The sequence below is a fragment of the Bos indicus genome, chromosome 15, assembly GCF_029378745.1.
Source record: "Bos indicus isolate NIAB-ARS_2022 breed Sahiwal x Tharparkar chromosome 15, NIAB-ARS_B.indTharparkar_mat_pri_1.0, whole genome shotgun sequence".
Classification (NCBI taxonomy): Eukaryota; Metazoa; Chordata; class Mammalia; order Artiodactyla; family Bovidae; genus Bos; species Bos indicus.
This window is the reverse complement of record NC_091774.1, coordinates 55,280,259-55,300,422: the sequence shown is the minus strand read 5'-3', so window position 1 is coordinate 55,300,422 and position 20,164 is coordinate 55,280,259. Positions and strand designations below refer to the sequence as shown.

General features: G+C 43.0%; 1 protein-coding gene across 1 annotated transcript in view; it reads left to right on the top strand.

The window, feature by feature from the left end:
* Positions 1–20,164, top strand: part of MAP6 (microtubule associated protein 6) — an 84,332-nt gene that overhangs the window by 16,219 nt on the left and 47,949 nt on the right. The window lies entirely within an intron of this gene.

The window sequence follows — 20,164 nt, the reverse complement described above, 5'->3', positions numbered from 1 at the left end:
TGTCTTTGGTCAAGTTACTTAACCTATTGTCTCTGATTTTGTTTCCTGGTTGGTGAAATAGAACCAATAATACCTATCTTGCAAGGTTTTCAAATGACTTAATGTTTCATGAAATCTGTGATTCTCTCACCTGTCATATTTACCATTGCACTCCCAGAACCAAGCTTAGTGCATGATGTATTAGGAGATGCTAAATAGATTTTAATTGAACAAATGCATGAATGATGTATGTTCGGCATTTAGCACAGTGCTTAGCCCATAGTAAGCACTAAATAAATGGCAACGCTCCTCCTCATCACTCTCAGTAGGTTTGAGAACCAATTGGCTAATATAAAGAGGTAGTTTTGCCCTTCTGTGTGCACACATTCTGAATTCTGGGAACAGATCCATGAAATACTCAGATAAAAGATTTTTTGTGTTTGTAGTCTGATATGAAGAATCAGGGAAGAACTCAGGATGGAGAGTATCACCTAAGATGAACTTTGAAGGCTCGGTCAGATTTCAGTAGAAACACACTATCAGGTGGGCAGGGAGGTGACACACTGCAGGCAGAAGGGACAGCGGGAGAAGGGACAGCAGGAACAGGTGTAGCAAGGAGTGTATTTGGGGAACCACATCTATTCAGATATGACAGATGTCCAAGTGTGAGGGATGACACAGCAGGTGCCAAGTCCAGATAGGTCTTGACCAGTGATCAGCATCTGTTCTGTAGAGGGAAAAATAGTAAATATTTTAGGCTTTGCTGGCCCTTATATAGCCAGAAATAATAAATTTCCAAAAAGTTTCATTGATGAAATTCAAAGTATAATAATAATAGGTCTACTAATGAGAAGATTGGATTCTTTAGGGGGATAACATTTGCTGAAAATGGATCCAAAATTAGTGTTCTTTTTCTTCATATTGATTGCAAACATTTATCTTCAGAAACCATTCCTAGCTCCTGGCTGAACAAAAGCAGCTTGAGGGCTGGATTTGATTCATGGATCATGGTTTGCCAATCTCTGATCTATATTACTGAGGACAGAACACTGTGCTACCAAGATTCAGACTCTGAATTTAAGTAGCAAATCTCGTCCTGAACAGAGTGCCTGAGAATACTTGGTTTGACCATGCCTGATTTAGCACATCGTCTCTTCTTCCCAAGTGACATAGTCCCTCTCTTGTTTCCTTACAACTGAAGAGCAACAGGGCACTGATGTATGTGAGAGTCTCTTTGTCTTCTTATATAATGGGTAACCAGCCCATCACTCATAGCAACAAGGATACAAGGTACGGGAGTCGGCATTGTGAAATATATTAGTCTCTGGCTGCTATGATCATCTGTTTGGAGTTCCCCAGGAGTGGAACGTGTGCTTGTTTTTTGTTTTAAACAGACGAGGAAAAAGTGGTGTTAAAAAGTACATTGAGACTTAACCCACTTGCCTAGGACTCAGCACCTAAGTAAAGCATGGAAGAACGCTCTCATAAGAGTTTTATCTGACTCCTCAAAGAAGCCCCTGATCCAGCATCCCTCCAGAGTTAGCCTAAGACAGGCTGAAGAACTGGAGACTTGGTGATTCTAGCTGCTAAGAATCTAATCTAATACCATTCTCTGGGGAGACTTTTTAGCACATCCTAGTAGCCTACTTCAAACAACATTTGTAAGAAGGTGATATTTTATAAGTGCTACCTTAATCTCTATCTAGACAGAGGAATTTTGGTAGAGAGTATTACTTTATGAATGAGTAGATTCAATTCATATTCAATTCATTCATTCAATTTAATTCAATTCCTATTTATCAAGTACTTCCTATGTATAAGACACTGAGCTTGGCTCTGGGGAAATGATTGTGAGGTCCACAGTTCAGAACATCCTAATTTACTCATTGTCTGTTCCTACTTCAATAGCAGGGAGATAGATAAGGAGGAAGAAGATGGTGATGATGATGATGGAAAAGGAGGAAAAAGCAGAAGATCTTGCATTGGCAGAAGCATGAATGCTTTTAACCAGAAAGGTGTTTAGGACTGAGGGCAAAAGAAGAGAGGCGAGCTCTGAGGAAACTAGTGAGGAACATCAGTAAATTAATAGTCACGGATACTGATCTGGTAGCCACAGTGCAGTAGATCAACCAAATGTCTTGGCATCAGATAAAACTCAGTTCAAATTCCAGCCTTCCTGTTTACCGTTTATGTAACCTTGGTGAAGTTATTTCAAGTCTAAGAACTTCAATTTCCTCCTCCAGAAAATGGGCAATATTATATATCATAGGTTGTATGGATGTGGATGTGTTCTGTAAACCATTAGGTCTTGCAATTGTAAAATATTAATACTCAGAAAGAGCATGGAATCCAAGTGCACAGAAGCCTAGAGGCCAGGAGTGCAGTCACTCAGGGATTTGGCTCTGCACTTGAGTCGCTGGACTAGTGCTATGAGCAAGACAGGCGCGATTTACCACGGGTAAGCAGTACAATAGATACGGTGTTAAACATGCATTCCCATAACTCATATTAAACACAGCTGTGAGGAGTTCTAGGCAGGGGAAGTACAAGGCACTAACAGAGCACTTAATGAGAGCTGACAGGCCTCACCTAGACCAGGAGTTGGAGCTGCCGACTGAGGAAGCAGCATTTGAGCCGAGCCCGGAGGATGAAGGTGAGCCTTGATGACTGCCTCCTGGGTGACCCTGAACAAGCCTCTCCTCCACTGACTACATTCTCCTCACCTGTCACTAGAGGGCTGGCCCAGCTCCCCTCGCCCCCTAAAGTCCTTCCCAATGCTGCAGGACCAAACTCAAAGCCCCCCGTGCATGATGCCAAAGCACCCTTGTTCTTGGCTTGCAGTAGACAACCCCATGTAAAGGAGAGAGCGAGACCGTGACGGGAACACTCAGTGACATTGAAGAGAGAGCTCGTGGCCTGGGATTTGGTTTCATCCATTTGATACTGCTCTCATTCCCTTCTAAATAGCTGATGCCATCTTGTCCAAGACATCTTCAAAGCACTTTTTATTTTCTTTCTTTTTTGGAACTTTAAAAAATACTCCACAAAGAATAGTATAACACCCATATTGCTGCTACCCAGAATTGTAAAAATTGTTCTATTATATTTACCTTCATTCATTTTTGTGTTAAAACATCTTTTAGCCCACCTGGTCCAGACCCATTCTGCCCCTCCCTCTGACCCCCAGGAGGTCACCACCATTAACCTTGGTGTGCACACCTCTTTATTCATAAACTGTGTAAGACATTGCTGTATGTGTGTGTGTGTGTGTTTTCTTAAATGACCTCCAATGCTATGTATCATTTTGTGACTTTATTTTTTTCACTCAACATTATATATCTTGCTGCTGCTGCTGCTAAGTCGCTTCAGTTGTGTCCGACTCTGTGGGACTCCATAGATGGTAGCCCACCAGGTGCCCCCTGTCCCTGGGATTCTCCAGGCAAGAACACTGGAGTGGGTTGCCATTTCCTTCTCCAATGCAGAAAGTGAAAAGTGAAAGGGAAAGAAATAACAAATATGCACATGTAAACATCCACTCATATACAGTTCCTTCTTTTTAACGGCTGTATGATCTGCCAGCAAATGAATATATCACATATTATTATTTATCTTTATTTACATTTTGGTTTTCCTAAACTTTAATTATCACAAATAATGCCACAATGAATTTTCTTGTATATGTCTCTCTGTGAAAATACTTAAGAGCTATGTAGGAAATGATTGGATCTTGGGTTATACGGATTTTACTAGATATTGGAAATTTGCTGGACTAATTTTTATTTCAACTAATAGTATATAAAAGTATCCCTTTTTCTTCTAATGTCAGAATTTAAAGTTTAAATTTTTGCCAGTTTCATAGTGTGGAAATGGTATGTTGTTTAATTCACATTTCCCTAATTTTCAGTGAAATTAAGATGCTTTTCGTGTGTTTTTTGGCAATGTGCATTCCTCTCCTGTGGATTGTATATTCATTGTGGCTATTGTATTATGAGGAGGTTATCTTTTTTCTGTTCAGCTACATTGATTCCGATTATTAATCCTTTTTTTCCCTGTGGCTTGTCTTTTACCTTTATTTATAGTGTCTTTTGTCACACAGAAAATTTTTATTTTAATGTATTTACTGTGCTTAGTCCTTGCCTTTATGTTTTATGTTTTTACTCCTAATTGAAGAAATACTTCACTATCCCAAAGAGAGAGACACATTATTTTATGTTTTCTCCTGACAATTTCAAGGTTTATTTTTACACATTGAGGGCTGTGATATTTACACCTGGAATTAGTTTTCCTGTTTAGTGTGAGATAGGGACACATTTTCGTGTTCCTCTCTGTAGAAGACCAGTGACCCAAATCCACTTGTTTGAAGGGTCATTTTCCCCCCAATTTAAAAAATTCCCTCTATCTCATAGCAAGTTGCCTCATGGACTTATATTTTTGCTTAAGTGTTATTGTTTTCCTGAGTTTGAAGAAGCATTGTTTCTTCAGTTCCATGAATTTCTTGACCTGTGTCTCTGAATAATGTTTCTCCCCATTTTCTCTGTTCTCTCCCCTGGAACTTACATACACTGTTTCTTCTCATATATCCTCTTTGTCTTTGAAAATTCTTCATATTTTCATATATCTTATCTCTTTGTGCTTAATTCTGGATAATGTCCTCAATATGTCACTCATTTTCACACATATGATTTTACTTCATTCCCTGAGTTTTCTGTTTCTATAGTATGTCATTTCTAGAAGTTCTATTTGATTTTTTTCAAATATGCTGTTCTTTTTTTCATAGTCTTATTATGATTTTTTTCTTTGTGTCTTTCAACATTTATTAAATAGTCTCTTTCAGGTCTTAATGTTATTTCAAGTTCTTAGGATACTAATCATTATGGCAAACCATTTCTCACATGGTTTTAAAGTTTTTATTGTGGTTGTAAAAGTGGCCCCCTAGAGCACTTGTGCACAATTAGGGACTCCACCGCCACGCTTAGGATATTGAGGGACTGTGACACCCCTACCTGGACCCTTAGCAGAAAGGGGCTTACTTGTTACTACTCTAGGTCAGCGACGCCCTTACACAGCAGGGGCGCCTCTGTGGCCCTGTTCCGTGCAGGAGTTTCGGTTTCCACTGCCTAGCCTCCAGAGGCCAGGTCTCCTTACCATTAGAGCCAGTGCTGGGGTCCAAGGTCCCCCTTGGCCATAGTGGGGTCACTTCTCAGGCTTACTGCTCTGATGTGGAGGTGCCTTTGTTTGTGGCACCTGAGGTTTCTCATTTATTTCTTTTGGGCTCATCTCTCAATGTAAAAAGAGTTTTATTATATTTTATTATAAGTTATCCTGATTTCTATGTGTTTTAATGGGGAGAGCTTAGCTTATTCAACCGAATTTCCATTCTTGGATTTTTCTATGTAAATGATCATATTATTTGCTATTAATGACAATATTTTCTCTGCCTTTATAACTTCCCTCCCTCTAATTTATTCAGTTTTGTCTTAATTCACTGTCTTGGAACACCAGTACTATATTGCAAAGCTTCTCCATAGACTAGTATAGCAGAGAAGGAAGCATAATATAGTGGCTCATTTTGGTATCTAGCAAATCTGGATGGAATTCAAGCTCTGTGACTTAATAGTTCTGGTTTTGTGCAGATTGCTTACTTATTTAAACCCAGCTTTCTCATTTATAAACTGGGATAATAGTATTTACTTTGAAGAATTATTTTTAGAATTAAATTAGTTACTATGGGTAAACCACTTGGGTTAGCCCCTGACCCATAATTCAGTACAAGTATCATAAATATTAATTATCAGCATTAATGTTGGGTTGGCCAAAAAGTTCATTCAGGTTTTTCTATAACACCACACAGAAAAACCCAAATGAACTTTTTGGCCAACCCAATAGTAGCTTAGTATACATTATAACTAGTCTTCCCAAGTCAATTGTAGAGGTTTGTTGTCTGAGGCTCAGAGAGGTTGAACACCTTTCCTAGGGTCTCCTAGCTGATAATGGGAACCATACGTTGTAGTCCTGAACAGGTCCTCTGAGACTGTATCTTCCCCTCCCCAGATCATGCTCCCCCTGACTGGAGCAGTAGTTTGTACGCTGTTGCAGAATCAGGTCCTGGGCAGAGAACGTGGCAGGCCATCAGTGGGAACCCAGAGGACAAAAGTCCTGGTACCTTGCTCAGCACTTCCAGAACAAACTTGGAGAAAAGCTCAGGGCCAGGCAGGATTCTTGAGAGGAACCTCAAAGAAAGAAATACGCTTATAGCCTTTCACCTCTAAAAATAAGAATTCCTGTTTCCCAGCGTGTTGAAAACATCATCTATAACATAGAGAACCAGAAGCCACATAGGAGAGGAGCTGCTTTGCAAATTGTCCATCCATGCATACACCTATTCATCCCTGGATGCCAAAAGCCAGATGACCTGGGTTCTAATCCCAGCTCTGCTCCTTAACCTTGGCCATGCTTTTTGACTTCACTAAACCTCACATTCTTCATCTATAAAATGAGAATAAATCATAACAGCACCTACCTTACTGAGGTGGCGATCAAATGAGTTAATTCATGTAAAACTCTTAGAGAAGCACCAGGCATATAACATATGCAGGAAATGTCAGCTTTTATCATTATTACTTGTTTCTGCATATAATCAAGGGCCTGCTCTGAGTTCCATCTCTGGGACCGCCAGGAAGGATGTATGAGGTACGTGGAAACTGCTGTTGTTTAGTCACCCAGTTGTGTCCAGCTCTTCGCCACCCCGTGGACTGTAGCCCACCAGGTTCTCTGTCCATAGGATTTCCCAGGCAAGAATACTGGAGTGAGTTGCCATTTCTTTCTCCAGGTGGAAATTGCTGTAGGTGTACAGAATTAGCTGGTTCTACCAACTGTGAATTTCAAGAAAGACATGATAGATGAAGTCAGATCTGCCTTCAGCACCTACCAATATCCTCCTTTGTGCCAAGAACCTTGTTAATTAGCAGGGTTATAAGATAGAAAGTTCTAGTCTCTGCTACCAAGGTTTCTGCATTCTGGATGAAGAAGAAACTGTGTATTTATAGATGACAGACTCATAGTTATTTTTTTAAAAAGGCAAGATTGGGCTGCTGTAAGAAAACAAAAGAGGAACATCTTCAGTGTTGTGCTGAAAAATGGTTAACAACCAGCTCCCGATATAGCTTATTGACAAAAAGGATGTGAACACACACTTGACAAATAATAAAATGCATAATATTATTTACTGTAAATTTCATACACCTATAACTTCAGTGTGACTTTATATTTCTAACACATCCACCATCAGTTTTTACAATTCCACCACCACCAAAGAGATCACAAACCAGACTGACTATGTGCTTCATCACTATTTGACTCTGCAAAGATAATGATGTTAAGGCACACGAGTGTGGTTCTGACTAATGTTAGCCACTACCTTTGTTTTTGTTAAAGAAGAGGTGAAAAGGAAGCAATGAAGATGCAAAGACATGTTAGAACTTCACTCTTTAGTCAGTGCTGTGAGCTTCTTTGCTCAGATAATAGTTTTGAGTGCTGGAAAAATATTTCCTCAATTTTTTGTGCTGTTCACAATGGAACAACCTCAGATATAGCACACTTTTTAGTTTAATCTTGACTTCCTACTTTTGCATTCCAGTCCCCTATAATGAAAAGGACATCTTTTTTGGGTGTTAGTTCTAAAAGGTCTTGTAGGTCTTCATAGAACCGTTCAACTTCAGCTGCTTCAGCGTTACTGGTTGGGGCATAGACTTGGGTTACTGTGATATTGAATGGTTTGCCTTGGAAACAAACAGAGATCATTCTGTCATTTTTGAGATTGCATCCAAGTACTGTATGTGGAAAATTCTGAAAGAGATGGGAATATCAGACCACCTGACTTGCCTCTTGAGAAACCTATATGCAGAGCAGGAAGCAACAGTTAGAACTGGACGTGGAACAACAGACCGGTTTCCCCATCTATCTCCCATGAAGTGATGGGACCAGATGCCATGATCTTCGTTTTCTGAATGTTGAGCTTTAAGCCAACTTTTTCACTCTCCGCTTTCACTTTCATCAAGAGGCTTTTTAGTTCCTCTTCACTTTCTGCCATAAGGGTGGTGTCATCTGTATATCTGAGGTTATTGATATTTCTCCTGGCAATCTTGATTCCAGCTTGTGCTTCTTCCAGCCCAGCGTTTCTCATGATGTACTCTGCATATAAGTTAAATAAGCAGAGTGACAACAAACAGCCTTGACGTACTCCTTTTCCTATTTGGAACCAGTCTGTTGTTCCATGTCCAGTTCTGGGCTCCAGAATCACTGCAGATGGTGACTGCAGCATGAAATTTAAAGACGCTTACTCCTTGGAAGAAGTTATGACCAACCTAGATAGCATATTAAAGAGCAGAGACATTACTTTGCTAACAAAGGTCTGTCTAGTCAAGGCTATGGTTTTTCCAGTAGTCATGTATGGATGTGAGAGTTGGACTGTGAATAAGGCTGAGTGCCAAAGAATTGATGCTTTTGAACTGTAGTGTTGGAGAAGACTCTTGAGAGTCCCTTGGACTGCAAGGAGATCCAACCAGTCCATTCTGAAGGAGATCAGCCCTGGGATTTCTTTGGAAGGAATGATGCTAAAGCTGAAACTCCAGTACTTTGGCCACCTCATGCAAAGAGTTGACTCATTGGAAAAGACTGATGCTGGGAGGGACTGGGGGCAGGAGGAGAAGGGGATGACAGAGGATGAGATGGCTGGATGGCATCACGGACTCGATGGATGTGAGTCTGAGTGAACTCCAGGAGTTGGTGATGGACAGGGAGGCCTGGCGTGCTGCGATTCATGGGGTTGCAAAGAGTCGGACATGACTGAGCGAATGAACTAAGTTTACTCTGCTTTATAAACATTTACCCTATCACTTGCTTAAGTCTGAACAATCAGCAAAACAAGAAAGCATGTGCTCATTTGTATTAATAGCATTTGCTGATTTCCATGGTGTCAACTTCCCAGCACATCCCACTCCAGTGTTCTTGCCTGGAGAATACCAGGGACAGGGGAGCCTGTGGGCTGCCGTCTATGGGGTCACACAGAGTCGGACACGACTGAAGCGACTTAGCAGCAGCAGCAACATGGCTTGAGATCTCCCTGGTGGCTCAGTTGGTAAAGAATCTGCCTGCAATGCAAGAGACCAGGGTTCAGTCCCTGAGTCAGGAAGATCCCCTGGAGAAGGAAATGGCAACCTACTCTGGTATTCTTGCCTGGGAAATCCCATAGACAGAGGAACCTGGCAAGCTGTAGTCCATGGGGTCGCAGATTGGGCTGTTGGCGGCTAAGTCCTGCATGAACCAGCCTCTGGGAGACTGACCGTTTAGGTTTTTGTTACTCAAAGTGTGTTCCAATGACCTGCAGGATCAACCTCATCTGGGAGCTAATAAGAAATGCAGAATCTCAGGGACCGCCTTTGGTATCCTGAGTCAGACTGCATTTTAACAGACTCCGTGGGTACTCTAAAGTCTGGGCATCCCTGAGCTAGGACTGGCTTTCTCTCAAATGGTCCAGACCAACTGTGTTGGAATCCCCTGGCCCCCTGTGCAGAATCCTGGGTCCAATGCCTGATCTCCTGAATCTGCATTTTTAAGTTTGGACCCAGGGACTTGAAATTTCAGTATGCTTTTGAGATTATTCATAGGCACATCAAGAATCACATTAATCACAAAAAGACTTGGTCCAAATAATCGTGTTCGAATCATGCAAAGTGCTTCATAGGTCAATGGCTGGCAGGTGGTTGGTACTCAATAAATGTTAGCATTGTTGTTGCAGCGTTTGTGATATTTGAAATGTCATGAGTTCTTCGTCAAGGCCAAAACCAAGCAGGATCTAGGGAAAAACGTTTCTGTGTGTGTGTGTGTGTGTGTGTCTGTGTCTATGTCTGTGTTCAGTGTGTTGGGAGGAGGGGAAAAGGAGGCTGCAGAGTTCTGGGCAACTCCCATGTCCCCCAACCTGTGCCTCACCCAGAACCAGCGACCATCTGCTCTGAGCAGCCGCCTGTCTGAGAATCGAGGGTATCCATGGGAACCAGTGTGGAGGTTGCCAGGAGGGCTTCGGGGCCACCAGCCGGAGGGGAGAGTGGAAATCAAGTGGAACCAGAAGTGACAGACTCATGTGTGTTCAATGGAGTGGGAGGCCATCAGCCGTGAGAGCAAGGGTGAGGCATGAGCACAGCCAGCCCAGTGTCTGGCCCCGGGAGGAAAGCTCCAGACAGCAGTGTGACTCACACAGCTGCACCCAGAAGGATCTCTTGAGGCTGTTTAAATGTTAGCATTTCTCTCCCTCTCTCTTCCTCCCTCCCTCTTTCCTTCTCTCTCTCCCTCCTTACTTTAATAGGTTTGTTGTTGTTTTTTGTTTTTTTTTTTAAGTACAACTTAGCGGAAAAGTTAAACATGAAGTTTCTAATCACCTCATATCCCACCACTCAATAATTGGCTGCTTTAATTTTGATGTGTGTTTGTCTTTTTCTCTATGCATATTTTTGTAAGGTTAAAATCATGCATTTTCAGTTCTGTATCCTGCTTTCTAAAAGGTTCTTTTGAGTCAGGCATTTAGCTTTGAGGGGAAAAAAAAACCATTGGAATTGTAATGAGATGCCCCCCTACCCCTCCCCGCTTGCATCAATGAGCTGCCTGGTTGAAAATGAATGGTTAAGGGCAAAATGACAAACTGATCTGAAGTGGATATTCCTAAGTGATGGCTTATTGTGCCATCTGAGCCAGCGGTGTCCATTTCAGTCATTTCACCAGTTTTCGAATTGAGCATTTCTTGTGCATTTAAGCTACTTTGGTGAAGCCTGTGCATAAAGAAAAGCAACTTCCAAAGGAAGAAGAGAAAGGAGATTGTTTTGCTGAGATATTTTTAGGAAGAGCATTGACATTGAATTGATGTATTGGACATAGAATGTGGCATGGTGAGTAAGAACTCTATATCTAGATCATTTCTCCGGATTTTCCTGATACAACCAAGCCCGATCATTCCTGTCACCCCAAGAGTACTTATGCCACACAGCAGGTGCAGCGTCCTCGAGTGACCAGTCATATTTGAGGAAAAGTGGCTCCACACACTGAAATGTGCAAAGTACTGGTGAGACCAAGATGCCATTTCAAACAGAGTATTTCTCAGATTAGTTCATTGTTGACACCAACTCTTTTCTGATGGGTTCACTCAGTTGTGTGTGACCTAGAACAAGACACTCCACAGAGGTGATAACAGAAGGGCTGTAATAAGGGCTACTGGTGATGAGTGAGGGCAGTGTGAGCAAATGGGACTCAATAAGGGCTACTCTAATAGCCTCAAAATTTCCTGAGGCATTAAACTCCTTGTTTTTTTAAGAATTTGTATTTATTTACGTATGGCTGTGCTGGGCCTTCAGCACAGTGCATGAGCTCGTTGCAGTGGCTTCTCTTGTCACAGAGCATGGGCTCTAGGCACGGGGGATTTCAGCAGCTGCGGCATGTGGGCTCAGCAGTTGCAGTGCACAGAGTTAGTTGCCGCATGGCATTTGAGATCTTCCCAAACCAGGGATTGAACCCATGTCCCCTGCATTAGCAGGCAGATTCTTTACCACTGGTCCACCAGGGAAGCCACAAGTTCAGTTTTAGACAGGCCAGTCCAGTGAGCACTGGACCAGGCCAGTGACTGAGCACTGGTCCAGAGCACTCTTCTCTCATCAAGCAGCCTTCAGCTCCATCTTTTTGTTTGGCCTGCTCACATATTTCACATCCTTTTCACAGGAATACTCCCAGCTTAGTCCATTTGAGACTCTATATAAATAGCTGAGCTTATTTGATTGGATGTGCTTCTGCCCTTTTAAATATTCCTGTCCTTTTACAAGTTTATTAATGAGTCAAAACTTTTCCTGGCAAACTGGAAAGCAGGAAATGTGTCTTTTTCAACTTAGTGTCAGTAAATACTGTCCTTGAATGACTGAAGGGAGCCTGTGATCCTGTTACCAAACCAGGTTCATTTTCCCCTATGCTCAGCAAGTCAAAACACTGAGACGTCAAAGTTTGCTGCCAAGAGAGGGTTTATTCACAAGGCAGCCAAGCGAAGAGACAGGAGAACAAGCCTCAGATCTGCCTCCCAAAGGCAAGTGGCTCAGGGCATTTAGGAGGTAAAGAATAAAGAAGCAAGGTGGTCTGAGGCTCAGGGAGCAGGGAAAAAGTGATTGGGAAAAGGTGTGACAACTGTTGTTCTGCTCAGGAGAGACTGCACATTCAAAAGGGCGCTGAATGGAGGGTGGACACTCACACATGCCCAGCTGAATGGTTGGTGGTCCTATCCAGCCTTCATCAGCTCAGCTCGAAAAAGACACAGCCGACTCCACGTTCCTGGACAACAGCTCAGGCCAACATAATATTGTTTAGGCTAAGCGCTGCTTGGAGGATGTGCAAGTCTTAAAAAGACCTTGATTAATGAAGGCAGGTGAAGTAGATTCTACCCACAGTTTCAATAACTCAACCACCATATGACCATATGCTGTTTAGCTGTACACTTCTGCTTAAAAAAAAAAAAAAAAACAGTTTTGGGGCAGCTTCAAATGTTACTTAAAATTCAAATCCCCCAAAGTGAACAAAGTCACAGATAGAAGGCTTCTTGATTAAATTTTAGTATCAATTCAACAAATATATTCGAACACCCATAGTGAACAAGACACTGAGTTAATCTGTGAGTTAATCTGAGTTAATCTAAACAGAGATTCAGAGAGAGACAGTTTGCCCTTAGGTTGCTTCTGGTTTACTCTGGGAGGCTGCTAGAAAGTATAGGCTTTATTATTATTCAGGTGTGATAAGTCAACACTTCAGGAGAGGACCGCCATTACACATCAGGAAAAGACAGTTTGTTCTCAAGAGGAAGGGCAGGCCGCACAGGCACTGCAGGGCTCCTTAGGGGCGGTACGAGGGCTGGTCAGCAGGCAGAAGGAAAACCTTGGCAGAGGGCTTTGTTGCGAGTTTCACAGAAAGGAATGGGTGAGGCAGAGTAAGCAGGCTGAGCAGGGTCGGGATTGACTAGTTTAAACAAATCCAGTGGGCTCTGGGGCATAGAGGCTGTCTACAGTTGTCTAGGGTGGTTAGAGCAGGAGCGTGGGAGCCCAAGAATGAAAGCCCAATAAAGGAGGTGATGGGGGTGGGCACTGGATTTGGGTGGTTTGCATGTGAAAGGTCTGTTTGCTCTCTAGGAATGGCTAGCCCAGCAGTAGAGGTGGGAACAGTCTCCCCAAGGTCAGTAGGGCCCCAGAGGCCAAAACACCAGATTAAAACACATGCTTGTAGACTTTTGGATCATAGCCATTCTGACTGGCGTGAAATGGTACCTCATTGTGGTTTTGATTTGCATTTCTCTGATAATGAGTGATGTTGAGCATCTTTTCATGTGTTTGTTAGCCATCTGTATGTCTTCTTTGGAGAAATGTCTGTTTAGTTCTTTGGCCCATTTTTTGATTGGGTCGTTTATTTTTCTGGAATTGAGCTGCAGGAGTTGCTTGTATATTTTTGAGATTAGTTGTTTGTCAGTTGCTTCATTTGCTATTATTTTTTCCCATTCTGAAGGCTGTCTTTTCACCTTGCTTATAGTTTCTTTTGTTGTGCAGAAGCTTTTAAGTTTAATTAGGTCCCATTTGTTTATTTTTGCTTTTATTTCCAATATTCTGGGAGGTGGGTCATAGAGGATCCTGCTGTGATGTATGTCAGAGAGTGTTTTGCCTATGTTCTCCTCTAAGAGTTTTATAGTTTCTGGTCTTACATTTAGATCTTTAATCCATTTTGAGTTCATTTTTGTGTATGGTGTGAGAAAGTGTTCTAGTTTCATTCTTTTACAAGTGGTTGACCAGTTTTCCCAGCAACACTTGTTAAAGAGATTGTCTTTTCTCCATTGTATATTCTTGCCTCCTTTGTCAAAGATACGGTGTCCATAGGTGCGTGGGTTTATCTCTGGGCTTTCTATTTTGTTCCATTGGTCTATATTTCTGTCTTTGTGCCACTGGATGACCCAGAGGGATGGTATGGGGAGGGAGGTGGGAGGGGGGTTCAGGAGTGGGAACACGTGTACACCCATGGCAGATTCATGTTGATGTATGGCAAGACCAATACAATATTGTAAAGTAATTAGCCTCCAATTAAAATTTTAAAAAAAGAAAGCAAAAAAAATAAAAAATAAAGCACATGCTTACTGCAGAGACAAGGCAGATTCCTATTCTACCACTCTACAAGGAGAAAAACTGTAAGTAAAAAAGAAAAAAAGGAAGCACGCTTGGAGTATTAAGAGGAAAGGATTGTTTCAAAAATACTTGTCCTGACAGCGGCTAATGGAAGAAATGGCTTTTCACATTCCCTGGCTGTCCAGTGGTTAGGCTCTGTATTTCCACTGAAGGGGGCGTAGGTTTGATCCTTGGACCTGGGAGGGTGGAGGGGAGGAGGTGGGTGGGGGAACTAGGGTCCCTCATACCATGAGGCATAGCCAAAAAAAAAAAAAAAAATGGCTTTTCAGCAAGACAGGGCAAAGGGAGGGAGCCCTAGCTCCGCAAGTTGCCCACCTTGGGCAAATCACTTAAACCCTCTGACCAAAGTTTATTCTGTTTATATCTTGTATATATCTGCATCTATTCAGTTTATATATTCATTTGGAGAAGGAAATGGCAACCCGCTCCAGTGTTCTTGCCTGGAGAATCCCAGGGACGGGGCAGCCTGGTGGGTTGCCGTCTATGGGGTCGCACAGAGTCGGACATGACTGAGCGACCTCACTTTCACTTTCACTTTCATTCAGTTTATATCAAAGTTATTATGCAGAACAAATGAATACCTCAGTGTTTCTCTCCCTGTGACAGTCCATAGATTTGTGTCAGAACCACACGGAAGGTCTGTTTAAAATGCAGCTTCCTGGGACCCAGAATCAAACTGTGAGGGTGGAGCCCAGGATCTGCATGTTATAAATGCACTCACTTCCACCCTAGCTGAACTTCAGGGACACTGAAGTTGGAGATCAGCCTAAGGAAAGTAAGCTAGGTGTATTTTAGAATCTACAGAGCAAAATACATACGTAAAGAGATTTTAGGTACTTATCCCAACCATTACCCTCGCTAGCCTTCAGTATCTCTTAAAACAAGAAACGTGTTTGGGTTGTCTGCCTCACATAGCATCTGCTGAGCTCGGTATTAAACACAGGACAGCAAAGATGCCGCCCCAGCCCTGCCTCCTCCACCCTGGCTGTCTGCAGCTAACTGCTGGGGGAGGCTGATGTTACAGATTCTCCGATGGCCCCAGGAAGGACACAGCCAAGGAGCCAAGTCCCCCTCAGATGGCCAGTAGGCTCACACACGGCTTGGCCTCCAGCGTAGCTGTTTGGTCTTTCAAATTCCATGTTTACCCACAGTTTGTATTTTTAGCTCAGATTTTTAAAAATAAGATCTGACAGACTAACATAGTGATTTGGGCACTTTTAAGGGAAAATATGTAAGAATTATGAATAATGCTGGGTCCTTGGGCCTTGCCTAACTGGGGTCTTGGCAGCTGGCGCTATAGGAACTGGTGGTGACTGGGAGAGGAAGACTTAGTGAGCAGTGTTGCCTGGCCTTGGCATTGCTGTGTTAATCCTCCTAGAAGGCCTCCGAGGTGTGTTTCCCCACCACATTGTTGTGTCTCTAATTCCGTGAGGTTCACGTAGGTTTCACGGAAGGAAGAGGTAAGGGGGGATTCCAGACAGCTGTTGGATTACAGGGGCCCCTTGTTTTCCCGGCCAGTCTGCCTCAAGAAGATGCTGGATCCCCGGTTCTCATTGTTGTTCAGTGGCTCAGTCGTGTACCACTCTTTCCAACCCCATGGACTGCTGCATGCCAGCCTTCTCTGTTCTTCACCATCTCCTGGAGTTTGCTCGAACTCATGTCCACTGAGTTGGTGATGCCATCCAACCATCTCATCCTCTGTCACCTCCCTCTCCTCCTGCCATCAGTCTTTCCCAGCATCAGGGTCTTTTGCAGTGAGTCAGCACTTCCCATCAGGTGGCCAAAGTATTGGAGCTTCAGCTTCAACATTGGTCCTTCCAATGAATATTCAGGGTTGATTTCCGTTAAGATTGACCGGTTTGATCTCCTTGCTGTCTAGGGGACTCTCAAGAGTCTATTCCAGCACCACAGTTCAAAAGCATGAGTTCTCTGGCACTCAGCCTTCTTATGGTCCAATTCTCACATCCGTATTTGACTACTGGAAAAACCACAGCTTTGACTATGCAGACCTTTGTCGGCAAAGTGATAGCTCTGCTTTTTAATACTTTGTCTAGATTTGTCATAGCTGATTCCCAGGGCTGGGGCTAAAAGGCATGATTCTAACTAATTACTTTATAAAACCCTGGATGTAGCTCTTGGTTTATGAACTGAAAAACTTTCAGTTACTGCCTTTCATAGAGACCATTCTTACCGAATCTCTGATGAAACAACCCAGGCCCTGGCTGCTGCTTCTGTTCTGCATTTCCCTTGCACTCCCCTAGTAATCATGCAGTAATTATCATGTTGATAATTACCTCATTAGTAATTTGGTGTGAGAAAGCTCTGCAAAAGAATAATAAAAGGGGCGTCTCTTTATAGCAAAGAAATTACAAATGACAAATGCAGTTTTCACAGCCCTTGAAGCCTCACTAGAAGAAAAGGGAGAATTTTTTCCTGCATGATATTTTGAAAAATGTTGGCATAACTCTTAATCAACACACATCTAAGTTTTTCTTGTGGTTGGAAGAGCCCATTCCTAAGTGAGCCCCCTAAAACTTCTAGAAATGAAGAGCAGCAACAACAATGATGAGCAGCCTCACTGCCGCTCTGCCCTTCATCCCGGCCATGGTAAGGGCAGGGGAGGGGTGGAATGTGGGGGAAGGCCTCATAAAACTGGAAAAGACACGTCCAGTAAGGGAGCTAGCATCCGGGTCATTGGTCCCTGGTGCCAGCACCTCAAAGTCATTTTGCTGAAACCAGGTCAGAAGCCCCTGGAGGCTAAGCCTTTGTCCTGCCCAGACCTTCCCGGCCTGACTCTTGGCCTGAAGAATGGAGGAATGAGAAGGGGCTGCTCAGCACAGCTGGTCTGGCTCCCCACCGTCTGGCCATTGACTGCCATACGCCTCCTTGTTCTCTTCCCTCAGGACACAGACCACACAGGTCTTTGTGAATTTTTTTTTACCATTTAGCCATGAAAACCCTAAGTTCCCCATCTTTGGTGCATTCTTAAGCGTCAAGATGGAGCTCATCACCTCTTTGTCATTTCTGCCCCCTTTCCCATAAAGTGAAGTAAGTTTTCTCCTGTATCTGCCTTTAGCACTGTTCACATAGATGCTGTATAAGATGACTCATTCATTCAGCACCCGTCTCCACTGAGTCTCATCTGCCTGGCCTGGGATGGGGACACAGCTACTGAGCCCACTCACCTGTGCTCTCTCATGGAGACTATTGACATAGCCTCTCCCCGGCCTCCCTGACTCCTCCTTGCAGTAGTATCTGTTCTTCGCCTCCTAAAATGACCACTGAATCATGGTGCTCAGCACCAGATGAGGTCTTTTCAAATCCTGCAGTGGCTCCCAACTCTCTCAGAATAAAACCAGATCCCTCACTCACAGCAAGGCCCACCGATCTGCCTGTTCTTTCCTGCTTCTGTCTCCCACTGCCCCCTCCCTGCCACCTTACTCCAGTCCATGGACGCTGGCCTTGGTTCCTCACACAGCTCTTGCCTCAGCATCTCAGGATCCTGTCTAGAGTAATCTTCCTCGCTCACTCACAAGGGTCACTTCATCAGGTCTCTGCCAAGTGTCCCTTCATCGGAGAGGCTGTCCTGGACACTTGCTAGCACAGCACACACAGACACAGGCACCTGTGACTCTCTGTCACTTTTATTAGTCTTGTTAGAACTCTCCACCATTTATTATACAATTGCTTATTGATCTATTGCCCATCTCCCTTCACCATAATGTATGTCACTCTGTCCAAGGCAGCAGGGACTTGATCTATTCTGGCCTCTATTGTATCCCAATCTCCTGTCCACAGAATCTAGGTTAATACACATCAAATAAATGAATGAGTTAATTACTGAGCATCACTCAGCCATCCCTCAGTACTTACTGATGGAAAATCCTGTTTGCTCAGTGTATCTGCCAAAAGAGAGAGATTTAATTTCAAGTCATGGGAGGATTAACCTAAAGAACAATAGGCAGGTGGATCTGTTGAAAGGATCATTTGCCTTCACACATCCTGCGGGATGGGGATTTATGAGCAAACGCCAGGGAACTTGGAGGACACAATGGGATGATTTCTGCTGCTGCTGCTGCTAAGCTGCTTCAGTCGTGTCCGACTCTGTGCAACCCCATAGATGGCAGCCCACCAGGGCTCCCCCATCCCTGGGATTCTCCAGGCAAGAACACTGGAGTGGGTTGCCGTTTCCTTCTCCAATGCATGAACGTGAAAAGTGAAAGTGAAGTCACTCAGTCATGTCCAACTCCTAGCGCCCCCTATGGCCTGCAGCCTACCAGGCTCCTCTGTCCATGAGATTTGCCAGGCAAGAGTACTGGAGTGGGTTGCCATTGCCTTCTCCAGGGGATGATTTCTAATGCCCTCTAAATGGTGACTCAAGTGAAATATTTCTGTAACCTACATTGCGACCTGTTTGTTTAGCTTTTGTGCAAGTATTATTTCTTGTTTTTAACAGCATATGTTAGCAACTTTAAAATAATCAGTCTATTCTGAACTGTCACTACATTGCTAATCAGCTATACTCCAATGTAAAATAAAAAGTTAAGTAATAATAATCAGTCTATTCTGGTACAAGGAAAAAAAAAAAACCTGGACTAGGAGCTGAGAGGCTTGAATGCTGGTTCCATCTCTGCCACTAGTTTTTATGTGGCTCCATGGAGTTACTCTCCCTCTCACCGCTTCATTTCCCCAATCTATGTAACTACTATATTGGGTTGAATCATCTCCACAATCTATCAACTCTAAAATCCCACCACATTTCCACAATATTAACTCTCCCGGTAGGTTCTAGTTTCTTCTTTCCACCCTTTCCTGGTCCAGAAGATTCCTACTCTTCACCTGAAAATTTGTTATATATACCCGTGAGATCATTCTGTCTTTTTTGAATAGTAGACAGTTAGAAAACAGTAGATTGTAAATTGGTTTAAAAAAAAAAGAAGCAGCAGAAATTGTGGTAACTGAAGTATGTTTATTCTGTGAGAAAAGAAGAAAGAAGAGGGATAAACATGTTGACTTACATCTAAGAATTGGGGTAGAAGATCAAGTTCACGGAGCCGGCTTTACTTGTTACTGTCCGTTTTTGAGAGGCATTTCTTTACACACCTTTGCACAAAAAAATTACAGAAAATTACACATTTAATCTTCCCTCTGGCAAATTATAACCCCAGATGGTTAGATATGGAAAGACCCAGGAAAAAAACGTAAAGGAGATCTTGCCCACCTGACTTGGTATCCTTGGGCAAATGCCCAGAGATGGCATAAGTGAGAACACAGAGAAGCCTGTCCGGATTCTGTCTGCCACTCACTTTCTAGGTGACCTTGGGTAAAGTACCCCCTATACCTCATTTCCCTGAAGAATATAGTTAATAGAATTGAAGTGAGAATTAAATAAAGGGTTCAAGGAGATAAAGTAACATGCCTTCAAGGTCACAGAACTAATCTTTGAACCCCAAAGCTCTAGTAGGAAGTGGGTATAAAAAAAATCAAAAAGAGACTCATAATTTTAGAGTATCTGTTGATTAGCTGATTTAAAGTAAAAATGCCTATACGATTCCTGCAGAAGTAATTTCACCATTCCTAGACATTTACTCACTCACACACTTGGTGTCCATTGCAGCAAAATACACCAGAAATGCCTCAGCAGGTAGGATTTGCTGGATGGAATTGTATGATTCCATCTAAGTAGCATAATTGGATACTCAGTGCCTGTCTCCTGGGATGGCAGAAATGATCACTTCTCATTGATCTCCTTTTAGATCTGACCTTGGTATTCCTTCCTGTCTCCCCCTAAATATATCAAAGCACCCATGATTTAAGTGTTTTCTCCTTCAATTGAGTTTCACTGCTCTCATGCTGAGGTTTGTGTTCAGAAGCAAGCCTGTGATCTTCTAGTCACCAGCCTTTTAATCTGCCTCTTTTTTGCCCCTTTTCATGTTGGAGTT